The following is a 12,821-nucleotide window of genomic DNA, read 5'->3' as shown; positions in this document are numbered from 1 at the left end:
AGAGCGATCAGCACATGCGAAGAAATACTATTAATTCAGTATTCAATCATAAATCATAATATAAATTTACATATTGTAATACACATATAGCCACATATCCTAAATTATATATATATATATATATATATATATATATATATATATATATATATATATATATATATATATATATATATATATATATATATATAATAAGAATTTACTTACCGATAATTCTATTTCTCGGAGTCCGTAGTGGATGCTGGGGTTCCTGAAAGGACCATGGGGAATAGCGGCTCCGCAGGAGACAGGGCACAAAAGTAAAGCTTTTACAGGTCAGGTGGTGTGTACTGGCTCCTCCCCCTATGACCCTCCTCCAGACTCCAGTTAGGTACTGTGCCCGGACGAGCGTACACAATAAGGGAGGATTTTGAATCCCGGGTAAGACTCATACCAGCCACACCAATCACACCGTACAACTTGTGATCTAAACCCAGTTAACAGTATGATAACAGAGGAGCCTCTGAAAGATGGCTTCCTAAACAATAACCCGAATTAGTTAACAATAACTATGTACAAGTATTGCAGATAATCCGCACTTGGGATGGGCGCCCAGCATCCACTACGGACTCCGAGAAATAGAATTATCGGTAAGTAAATTCTTATTTTCTCTATCGTCCTAAGTGGATGCTGGGGTTCCTGAAAGGACCATGGGGATTATACCAAAGCTCCCAAACGGGCGGGAGAGTGCGGATGACTCTGCAGCACCGAATGAGAGAACTCCAGGTCCTCCTTTGCCAGGGTATCAAATTTGTAAAAATTTACAAACGTGTTCTCCCCTGACCACGTAGCTGCTCGGCAGAGTTGTAATGCCGAGACCCCTCGGGCAGCCGCCCAAGATGAGCCCACCTTCCTTGCGGAATGGGCCTTAACAGATTTAGGCTGTGGCAGGCCTGCCACAGAATGTACAAGTTGAATTTTGTTACAAATCCAACGAGCAATCGACTGCTTAGAAGCAGGTGCACCCAACTTGTTGGGTGCATACAGTATAAACAGCGAGTCAGATTTTCTGACTCCAGCCGTCCTTTAAATGTATATTTTTAAGGCTCTGACAACGTCCAACAACTTGGAGTCCTTCAAGTCGTCTGTAGCCGCAGGCACTACAAGAGGCTGGTTCAGGTGAAACGCTGATACCACCTTAGGGAGAAAATGCGGACGCGTCCGCAGCTCTGCCCTATGTCGAATGGAAAATTAAATAAGTGCTTTTATAAGACAAAGCCGCCAGTTCAGATACTCTCCCGGCCGAAGCCAGGGCCAGTAACATAGTCACTTTCCATGTGAGATATTTCAAATCCACATTCTTTAGTGGTTCAAACCAATTGGATTTGAGGAAATCTAAAACTACATTTAGATCCCACGGTGCCACCTTAGGCACCACAGGAGGCTGTATATGCAGTACTCCTTTGATAAAAATCTGGACCTCAGGGACTGAGGCCAATTCTTTTTGGAAGAATATTGATAGGGCCGAAATTTGAACCTTAATAGATCCCAATTTGAGACCCATAGACAATCCTGATTGCAGGAAATGTAGGAAAACGACCCAGTTGAAATTCCTCCATCGGAGCACTCCGCTGCTCGCACCACGCAACATATTTTCGCCAAATACGGCGATAATGCTTCGCGGTGACTTCCTTCCTTGCCTTTATCAAGGTAGGAATGACTTCTTCTGGAATGCCTTTTCCTTTTAGGATCTGGCATTCAAACGCCATGCCGTCAAACGCAGCCGCGGTAAGTCTTGAAAAAGACAAGGACCCTGCTGAAGCAGGTCCCTTCTCAGAAGTAGAGGCCACGGATCGTCCGTGACCATCTCTTGAAGTTCCGGGTACCAAGTCCTTCTTGGCCAATCCGGAGCCACTAGTCTTACTCCTCTTTGCCGTATAATCCTCAATACCTTTGGTATGAGAGGCAGAGGAGGAAACACCTATACCGACTGGTACACCCAATGTGTTACCAGCGCGTCCACAGCTATTGCCTGCGGATCTCTTGACCTGGCGCAATACCTGTCCAGTGTCTTGTTGAGGCGAGACGCCATCATGTCCACCATTGGTTTTACCCAACGGTTTAATAGCATGTGGAAAACTTCTGGATGAAGTCCCCACTCTCCCGGGTGAAGGTCGTGTCTGCTGAGGAAGTCTGCTTCCCAGTTGTCCACGCCCGGGATGAATACTGCTGACAGTGCTATCACGTGATTCTCCGCCCAGCGAAGGATCCTGGCAGCTTCTGCCATTGCCCTCCTGCTTCTTGTGCCGCCCTGTCTGTTTACATGGGCGACTGCCGTGATGTTGTCCGACTGGATCAACACCGGTCTTCCTTGAAGCAGAGGATTCGCCTGGCTTAGAGCATTGTAGATTGCTCTTAGTTCCAGAATGCTTATGTGAAGAGACTTTTTCAGGCTCGACCACACTCCCTGGAAATTTCTTCCCTGTGTGACTGCTCCCCAGCCTCTCAGGCTGGCATCCGTGGTCACCAGGATCCAATCCTGCATGCCGAATCTGCGGCCCTCCAATAGATGAGCCTCCTGCAACCACCACAGAAGGGATACCCTTGTCCTCGGCGACAGGGTTATCCGCAGGTGCATCTGAAGATGCGACCCTGACCATTTGTCCAACAGATCCCTTTGCATGGAATCTGCCGAAAGGGATTGCTTCGTAAGAAGCTACCATTTTTTCCCAGGACTCTTGTGCATTGATGTACAGACACCTTTCCTGGTTTTAGGAGGTTCCTGACCAGGTCAGATAACTCCTTGGCTTTTTCTTCGGGAAGAAAAACCTTTTTCTGAACTGTGTCCAGAATCATCCCCAGGAACAGCAGACGAGTTGTCGGCATTAATTGGGATTTTGGAATATTCAGAATCCATCCGTGCTGCTTTAGCACCTCTTGAGATAGTGCTAAACCCATCTCTAGCTGTTCTCTGGACCTTGCCCTTATTAGGAGATCGTCCAAGTATGGGATAATTAATACGCCTTTTCTTCGAAGAAGAAATATTATCTCGGCCATTACCTTTGTAAAGACCCGAGATGCCGTGGACAAACCAAACGGCAGCGTCTGAAACTGATAGTGACAGTTTTGTACAACGAACCTGAGGTACCCCTGGTGTGAGGGGTAATTGGAACGTGGAGATACGCATCCTTGATGTCCAAGGATACCATAAAGTCCCCTTCTTCCAGGTTCGCTATCACTGCTCTGAGTGACTCCATCTTGAACTTGAACTTCTTTATGTACAGGTTCAAGGACTTCAGATTTAGAATAGGCCTTACCGAGCCATCCGGCTTCGGTACCACAAAAAGAGTGGAATAATACCCCTTCCCTTGTTGTAGAAGAGGTACCTTGACTATCACCTGCTGAGAATACAGCTTGTGAATGGCTTCCAAAACCGTCTCCCTTTCTGAGGGGGACGTTGGTAAAGCAGACTTCAGGAAACGGCGAGGTGGCTCTGTCTCTAATTTCAACCTGTACCCCTGAGATATTATCTGCAGGATCCAGGGATTTACCTGCGAGTGAGCCCACTGCGCGCTGTAATTCTTGAGACGACCGCCTACCGCCCCCGAGTCCGCTTGCGAAGCCCCAGCGTCATGCTGAGGCTTTTGTAGAAGCCGGGGAGGGCTTCTGTTCCTGGGAAGGAGCTGCCTGTTGCTGTCTCTTCCCTCGTCCTCTGCCTCGTGGCAGATATGAATAGCCCTTTGCTCTCTTATTTTTAAAGGAACGAAAGGGCTGCGGTTGAAAGGTCGGTGCCTTTTTCTGTTGGGGAGTGACTTGAGGTAGAAAGGTGGATTTCCCGGCCGTAGCCGTGGCCACCAAATCCGATAGACCGACCCCAAATAACTCCTCTACGCATCGCCTGTCCACTGTCGTGTCCATAAAGCTCTTCTGGCCGAAATGGACATAGCACTTACCCGTGATGCCAGTGTGCAGATATCTCTCTGTGCATCACGCATATAAAGAAATGCATCCTTTATTTGTTCTAACGACAGTAAAATATTGTCCCTGTCCAGGGTATCAATATTTTCGATCAGGGACTCTGACCAAACTACCCCAGCACTGCACATCCAGGCAGTCGCAATATCTGGTCGTAGTATAACACCTGCATGTGTGTATATACCTTTTTGGATATTTTCCATCCTCCTATCTGATGGATCTTTAAGTGCGGCCGTCTCAGGAGAGGGTAACGCCACTTGTTTTGATAAGCGTGTTAGCGCTTTGTCCACCCTAGGAGGTGTTTCCCAGCGCTCCCTAACCTCTGGCGGGAAAGGGTATAAAGCCAATAACTTCTTTGAAATTAGCAGTTTTTTTATCGGGGCACCCCACGCTTCATCACACACGTCATTTAATTCTTCTGATTCGGTAAAAACTACTGGTAGTTTTTTCACACCCCACATAATACCCTGTTTAGTGGTACCTGTAGTATCAGCTAAATGTAACATCTCCTTTATTGCCAAAATCATATAACGTGTGGCCCTACTGGAAAATACGGTTAATTCGTCACCTTCACCACCGGAATCAGTGCCTGTGTCTGGGTCTGTGTCGACCGACTGAGGCAAGGGGCGTTTTACAGCCCCTGACGGTATTTGAGGCGCCTGGACAGGCACTAATTGAGTGTCCGGCCGCCTCATGTCGGCAAACGACTGCTTAAGCGAGTTGACGCTATCCCGTAATTCCACAAATAAAGGCATCCATTCTGGTGTCGACCCCCTAGGAGGTGACATCCTCATATTTGGCAATTGCTCCGCCTCCACACCAATAACGTCCTCATACATGTCGACACACACGTACCGACACACAGCAGACACACAGGGAATGCTCTATACGAAGACAGGACCCACTAGCCCTTTGGGGAGACAGAGGGAGAGTCTGCCAGCACACACCAAAAAGCGCTATATATGACAGGGATAGCCTTATGATTAAGTGCTCCCTTATAGCTGCTTTTATATTAATATATTGCCATTTATTTTGCCCCCCCTCTCTGTTATACCCTGTTTCTGTAGTGCAGTGCAGGGGAGAGACCTGGGAGCCTTCCTGACCAGCGGAGCTGTGACAGAAAATGGCGCCGTGTGCTGAGGAGATAGGCCCCGCCCCTTTTTCGGCGGGCTCGTCTCCCGCTATTTAGTACATTTAGGCAGGGGTTAAATATCTCCATATAGCCTCTGGGGCTATATGTGAGGTATTTTTAGCCTTTTTAAAGGTTTTCATTTGCCTCCCAGGGCGCCCCCCCCCCAGCGCCCTGCACCCTCAGTGACTGCCGTGTGAAGTGTGCTGAGAGGAAAATGGCGCACAGCTGCAGTGCTGTGCGCTACCTTAAGAAGACTGCAGGAGTCTTCAGCCGCCGATTCTGGACCTCTTCTTGCTTCAGCATCTGTGAGGGGGCCGGCGGCGTGGCTCCGGTGACCATCCAGGCTGTACCTGTGATCGTCCCTCTGGAGCTTCATGTCCAGTAGCCAAGAAGCCAATCCATCCTGCACGCAGGTGAGTTCACTTCTTCTCCCCTCTGTCCCTCGTTGCAGTGATCCTGTTGCCAGCAGGAATCACTGTAAAATAAAAAACCTAAGCTAAACTCTCTAAGCAGCTCTTTATGAGAGCCACCTAGAATTGCACCCTTCTCGGCCGGGCACAAAAATCTAACTGGAGTCTGGAGGAGGGTCATAGGGGGAGGAGCCAGTACACACCACCTGACCTGTAAAAGCTTTACTTTTGTGCCCTGTCTCCTGCGGAGCCGCTATTCCCCATGGTCCTTTCAGGAACCCCAGCATCCACTTAGGACGATAGAGAAATATATAAAATCGGATTGTCCCGAGCCTTCTGGTCCCCAGTGACATTAATGTGGTTTGAACGTGTATGACCATGTACTGAAAAGCCCCAGTTGTGGATCTACCAGGAAACATTATAGTCGACAGAAAACCTCAGAATTCGTCGACAGCAGGGATTAGACACCAGGCAAAATTACCGACTTGCGACCCCAAGCGGTCCGAGAGAAGCAACGTACAACTGTATATACACAGGTATAAGTCAGATACAGCATGTCCATTTACCCCAGCGACAACAGTCGGTGTCGACAGGATCACCCATATAGCATGGTGCCTCATAAGATTACCTTTTATGTTGTAGCGAGTACCCACGGACGTCGGCGATGCCGACAGGGAACTCCATAGGTGTTTATAACAGAACACTGACGCCCGTCGACACAAGTGTACTAAAATGGGTATATCTGACAGGGGGCACACAGAAAGTACACACAGGAATGATTTCATGGTCATTCCTAACCCCACTAGTGTTATACAAGTGCCACATAACACTAAAACACCTTCCTCCCCCCCCCCCCCCTCCCCCCATGTTTGTGCCTTACAAACTTCTTGGCGGGGATATAAAGAAAATGGCGCTGACTGTGTGAGGCTAAGCCCCCCCCCTCGGTGTGCTATAGCTTCACCCTATTATATATATCATGGTCAGGCCCCGTAGTGTAAAACCACTACACTACATACCATCAGAAACAATGCTGCTCAGGGCACCCCGTGCGCCCTGCACCCCAGGCAACCGTCAGCGTGTGGGAGTCCCGGCGCGCCGTGTGGCCGCAGCGGGTCATCGCCTGCGGCGCCCTGGACCCTCAAAACACAATCTATATATGCTGCCCAGGGCGCCGCCACCCACCCCCCCCGGCGCCCTGCACCCATGGAAGCCGGCGGCAGGGGGAGAAATGGCGCACAGTGCGCTATAACGCGCCGGTGGGGGTCAGGTACACGGAGCCCCCGCAGCGCAAGTTGTCACCTGAAAACAAACTAAGTCGCTGCCCAGGACGCTCCCCCCCCCCCCCCCCCCAGCGCCCTGTACCCGTGTAAGCGGCGGCGGGGGAATGAAATACGGTGCCCAGGCACCGAAATGCTTTTAAAGGTCAGCCTTATTAAGAAAACCAGTAACTTGCTGCCCAGGGCGCTCCCCCCCAGCGCCCTGTGAGTGCGTTGGTGCGTGGGAGCATGGAGCACAGCGTGACCGCTGCGAGTTACCTCCGTTACTGAAGTCTTCTACCGTCACTGAAGTCTTCTGTTCTTCCAATACTCACCCGGCTTCTTACTTCTGGCTTCTGTGAGGGGATTGACGGCGCGGCTCCGGGAACAAGCAGCTAGGCGCACCAAGTGATCGAACCCTCGGGAGCTAATGGTGTCCAGTAGCCGAGAAGCAGAGCCTTTGAACTAAGAAGAAGTAGGTCTGCTTCTCTCCCCTCACTCCCACACTGCAGGGAGCCTGTAGCCAGCAGGTCTCCCTGAAAATAAAAAGCCTAACAAAGTCTTTCAGAGAAACTCAGGAGAGCTCCCCTAGTGTGTGACCCATCACTCCTGGGCATAAAGTCTAACTGGAGTCTGGGGGAGGGGCATAGAGGGAGGAGCCCGTTCACACCCAGTTTAAGTCTTTATAGTGTGCCCAAGCTCCTGCGGATCCGTCTATACCCCATGGTCCTTTTGGAGTCCCCAGCATCCTCTAGGATGTAAGAAATATTATTTTTATTCATATACATATCTGTGAAAGGGAGAACAAATACTTACGCTAACATTTGTTTTGAAAGCTTGTATATTATTTCTTGTGACTTGTTTGTATATGTGAGTTTTATTAAATTTGATTATATTATGCAGGCCTTCTTAAATATTTTTATTAAATCATACATTTAGAGGACCACTAGTTTTATTAAACAACATTACATTTACATACAATATAAAACTTATGTGAAATAGGTATCCACAAGCGCAGTCATTACACACTTGTTTTTTCCTTTGTCTATCAGGGATGCCTACCAAATCCTTAATTACATGCAGCTCAGGTGGATCATATTGCTCATGAGAGTGCAATTAGACACATTTTTTATATATATATATATCTTGCTGGGGTGTGGTATGGAAAGTAGATAGTAACAGTAACTAGGTCGACAGGGTCTTTAGGTCGACATGAGTTTTTTTTGGTGTCGTTTTCTTCGTAGAGTGACCGGGAACCCCAATTAGTGCACTGTGTCCGCTCGCCATAATTCGGGCAAGGAGTCTCGCTTCGCTCGGCACAGATTACCGTTCCAATCGAAGTCCACGTGGATTGTGAAGTATAAAAAGGTTCAAAACAAAAGGGAAGAAAAAAAACTCGTGAAAAACTCATGTCGACCTTTTGACCTGTCGACCTAGAGACTGGATCCCATATTTCTGTATACCAATTTTTTAACAGCGCCAGGAGTGGTAGTTTCAGTTACTACCAGTGTTGAAGTATCTACTGAACCCAGGTATAGACTAGACTTTGGTTGACAGTATCTAGGTCGATCACTATTGGTCGACAGTAAGTAGGTCGACAGGGACTCTAGGTTGACATGAAAAAAGATCAACATGATTTAAAAAAAAAAAAGTGTGTGTCGTTTTCTTTGTAGAGTGACCGGGAACCCCAATTAGTGCACCGTGTCCCCTGCGCTCGGCACAGGTTACTGTTCCCAATTCTAGTCCACGTGGATCGTAAAGTATGAAAAAGTTCAAAAATGGAAAAAAAAAATGTGAGAAACTCATGTCGACCTAGAAACTATGTCGACCAATAGTGGTAGACCTAGAGACCGGATCCCCCCAGGTACACCCTGCATGTCACTCACAGACCATCACTTAAGAAGGACCTCTGCATGCACAGCCAATCAGCAGATTTTAAGCATAACCCGAGTCGGATAACGTGGGTTGAGCTGTTTATACTGCATCGTTACCAGAGTCCAACCCTGGTAGCTACCAGTCAGATTCCCTCGTCACTTGACCCGGTTTATTTTTCAAAGACCCTTTTACACCAAGCTGTGACCAGAGTCAAAAGTTCAGTGTAATGGGTTCTACGCACTGACAGATATCACTGCACGATATGAACGTTCTCGTTCATTAATGAACAAGAACTCGTTCATATCGTGCAGTGTGTAGGCACCAATGATTAACGATGCGCGGCCCCGCACTCGTTAATCGTTGGTGCCCCGACGCTTATGCATGCAGGCCAATATGGACAATCACGTCCATATTAGCATGCATTGCTATGGCGCCGGGTGACGGGGTTGGGGGAAGGGGGGGTTGGGGAGGAGTGATCGCCGAGTGTGTAGGGCCCTTAAAAGGGGGTAAAAGAGGCAACATTTTTGTATTGTAGTGCACTAAGCATAGATATATAAGTAATCAAGCAAATAGTCCAAAAACGGAGATTTATTTTTTTAATAAAAATACTAAGTATATTTATGAGGACTGGTCTTCGTTTGTGTCAGCATAAGTACTGAGATGTACTGTACATGGTCTTTTTCTGTGAATGCACAGAACAAAATAATGCATTTCACTTGGAAAAAAACTGAAAATTGCAATAATGTCCAACTATAAATGAGCCCCTAAGTGTTTTCTGAGCTTAAAATTGAAAGCAAAACATTATGTACAAGAGGTATATAGTAAGGTATATTGTGCTTGAATGGGTAGACCTTTCAGTACAAACATTTGAGAGTGTTTCCCAAATTTCACATAAGATTACATGTTCTAATCAGTGTGAGTAAGCTTTTAGGCAAAACTATGCCATTTATTTTTCATCAGATGTTCAGTATTAAAATAGTAATACTCACAATAGATCACCTCTTGTAAAGTAATACACATGCATGTTGATGTAGATAATGCACACACCTTATACATAAGGGAATGCTTTTGCAATAGCACTCTGTAGAACTTTGAAAATGAAATGTAATAAATGGAGAGAATACTGGCACAAAGGATTAAAACTAATTCTCAGCGTATCTTCACAACACTGAAATAGTAATGATATAAACCAAAGTGCATATAATGGGGGTGGGTGTGTGTGTGTGTGTGTGTGTGTGTGTGTGTGTGTGTGTGTGTGTGTGTGTGTGTGTTTGGGGGGGGGGGGGGGGGGGCAATAAAAATGCTTTTTGGGTGCTCAAATTCCCACCATGGCCCCAACTGTGCGGAGTTTGTATATTCTCCCAGTGCTTGCGTGGGTTTTCTCCGGGTACTCCGGTTTCCTCCCACAATCCAAAAATATACTGGTAGGTTAATTGGCTCCCAACAAAAATAGGATTTTGGTACTTACCAGGTAAATCCTTTTCTTTGAATCCATAGGGGGCACTGGAGTACTCTTGGGATATGGACGGGCGTAGCCGAACAAGGGCACTGAATATTTAAATTTAGGACCCTCCCCCCCCTCCATATCCCCGAGTACCTCAGTGTACGACCTCAGTGTTTTTTACTGAGCGAACAGGAACGATATAGAGAGGTTGACAATGGAGAATACCTATAACATAACGGACAACACAATGTTGACCCATAACCTTACTGTCAACTAAACAGTTGACACCATAACCGATAGAACTTTATAATTTGAACCAATCGGTGAAAATGTGTTACCATAAGCTCCTTTGAGCTTAATATCAATGAAGTAAAACTTGTTACCCTAAGCTCCCTTGAGCTTAACACAACCCAGGTAAAACTGCTCTGGGTGGGCGTCCAGTGCCCCCTATGGATTCAAAGAAAAGGATTTACCTGGTAAGTACCAAAATCCTATTTTCTTTATCATCCACTAGGGGTCACTGGAGTACTCTTGGGACGTACCAAAGCTTCCCTCGTGGGCGGGAGAGCTGTTTGATACTTGTAACAGTAGGCAGCCCAAAGCTAAATGCTGATGGCGCCACCATTTATAACGTGTAAACGTGCACAAACATGGTGCACATGAAGGCTATATAGCCGCGTTTTAGACACTCCACGACCCACTGGGTCTGACATTCCCACAGAACCTGTGGCATGAGCTATTACTGACGTAGGCGATTGTAACTTAGCCTTAAAGTAAACCTGACTTGTAGTCATTATTATTACCCAACTGGATAATGTCTGCTAAGAAACTGGCTAACCCCAGTTGGCAGTATCATAGAGAACAAACAACGTATTTATATCACATACTGTTGACGTTCGGGACATATATAAACGCGTAATGCGTGTACCACATTCAGAATTCTAGAATGTGCTGTCCACACAGGAACCCCTATTGGTATATTGATGTGAAGAATACGAAAGCGTGATTCGTCCGAAGATCTGCTTTGTCATGAGAAAACTCAAATACGGTGGCTTGGAATACAAGGCACCCAAATATGAAAACAAAACCCTTGCCGAAGCCAAGGCTATAAGAAAATTGTTTTCCAAAGTGAGAAACTTAATTCCCATTTGTTGAAAGGGTTCAAAATATGAAAACTGTAAGAAATCTGAACCCAACTTCAAGTCGCCTGGCGCTGTAGGTGGGATAAATAGAGTGTGAACTTTGATGACACCTTGTAGAAAGATGCGTACAGACGCCAATAGAGGCAAACGTCTTTGAAAATAAGTTTACCACACAGATACCTGCACTCTTCGTGCAGATCAACGCAGTTTTCCATCCCACCCCGTTTAACAGAATACGGGTTACTTGAAGGATGATGTTGGAAACTTCTGAGGTTTACAACCTATGTAAGCACACGAAATTTTGTAAAAATGAGCTGCCTTAAACGGCTTACTATTTCGTAACATGGTTAGTATAACCGATACTGTAATGCTCAATTTCTTAAGAGGGCGGTCTGCACCCTCACCCCGTCAACCGCAGCTGCGGTACCTAGATAATAGGTACATAGGTAACTATGGGTAAACTAACGTTCCCTGATGTAACAGGTTGGACGTATTATGAGCGGGCCAAGATCGTGTGCAAGTATTCCTTGAAAATTCGAGAAGCAAACTTCTCCGAAACCCATGAGCTACCACCAGTATGACTGTGACAACTGTCTTATGAGCCGTTTTGACAACAGAGAGAGCAGCGGAAACTGGTGGAGCCAGATACACGATGATGAATGACCACATGAATGTGAGAGACTCCACCGCCACTGCCCTTGTGATCTGTTTTGTACACATACTGAGCTTTTGTAATTGTGGCGAGATGCCATCATGTATACTTGAGGGTAACCCCCTTCTGTGGACTCACCTATGAAACACCTCTGGATTTAATGTCCAGTTTTCAGGATCCAAATTCTGACGGGTGAGATCCTCTGTCTAACAGATGTCCACTCACGTAATGATCTCTTGACATTTTCACATAATGGTGTTCTGAGCCATTGAGGATTTGAGTCACATGCCGCATTGCCATGCGGCTTCTTGGTTCTCACTGGTTGTTGTGTATGCAACTGCCGTTGCCTTGTTTGACTGCTTAAGGCCAGCGTGAGACAGGCATCAAACATTTACCTGAAACTCATGGTTGTTCCTCTCCACAGAAATCTTTAGTAAAAGGCGAAAGATTTATTCGTTCTGAAGAGAAAATAGAGTATATACCTGGTCAGACTGAAAGCGAATCATGTATTGCATTGTAAAATGCACAGAGTTCTAGGACCTTTATCGACAGCAATCTGTCGTGTTTTAGAACCTTTGTCGCTGATTTTAACTACAAATCCTGACCCTCTGCGACTGTCGTCCAGAGTATATGCACCCTTTTCCCTCTGTGGGAAACGCGAGTGAAGGGTGGTGAACTAAATTGAAAACACATCTTTATTCTTAATAGGTGAATACACCAATGTACCGCTAGTGTGCGTGTTTTGCACTAATTACTAGACGTACATTTGTTATTGCTGGTGTAGTAGGTAAAAGTCTTTGATTTACCGTATTTATCATCTTACCTAGGCATTGACATCGTTTAGACGGAATTAGATGCGATTGTTTTCGAACTTGATCTGCTACCGCAGTATACCTTAGTAGCGCAAGTTAGAGGAACTTTGTTGAGACAGAGTTCTTATGTGAGATGAGCTATCA

At 46.4% G+C, this 12,821-nt stretch overlaps 1 protein-coding gene and 1 non-coding gene across 5 annotated transcripts in view; both read right to left on the bottom strand.

Moving 5' to 3' along the window:
* Positions 1-12,821, bottom strand: part of PHC1 (polyhomeotic homolog 1) — a 142,997-nt gene that overhangs the window by 123,713 nt on the left and 6,463 nt on the right. The window lies entirely within an intron of this gene.
* Positions 12,229-12,343, bottom strand: LOC134899878 (U5 spliceosomal RNA). Its single transcript, XR_010173427.1, has one exon. It is a non-coding gene; the product is annotated as a U5 spliceosomal RNA (small nuclear RNA).

Source organism: Pseudophryne corroboree, chromosome 3 (assembly GCF_028390025.1).
Source record: "Pseudophryne corroboree isolate aPseCor3 chromosome 3, aPseCor3.hap2, whole genome shotgun sequence".
NCBI classification, from domain to species: domain Eukaryota; kingdom Metazoa; phylum Chordata; class Amphibia; order Anura; family Myobatrachidae; genus Pseudophryne; species Pseudophryne corroboree.
The sequence above is the reverse complement of the archived record's forward strand: the minus strand, read 5'-3'. Positions and strand labels throughout refer to the sequence as shown.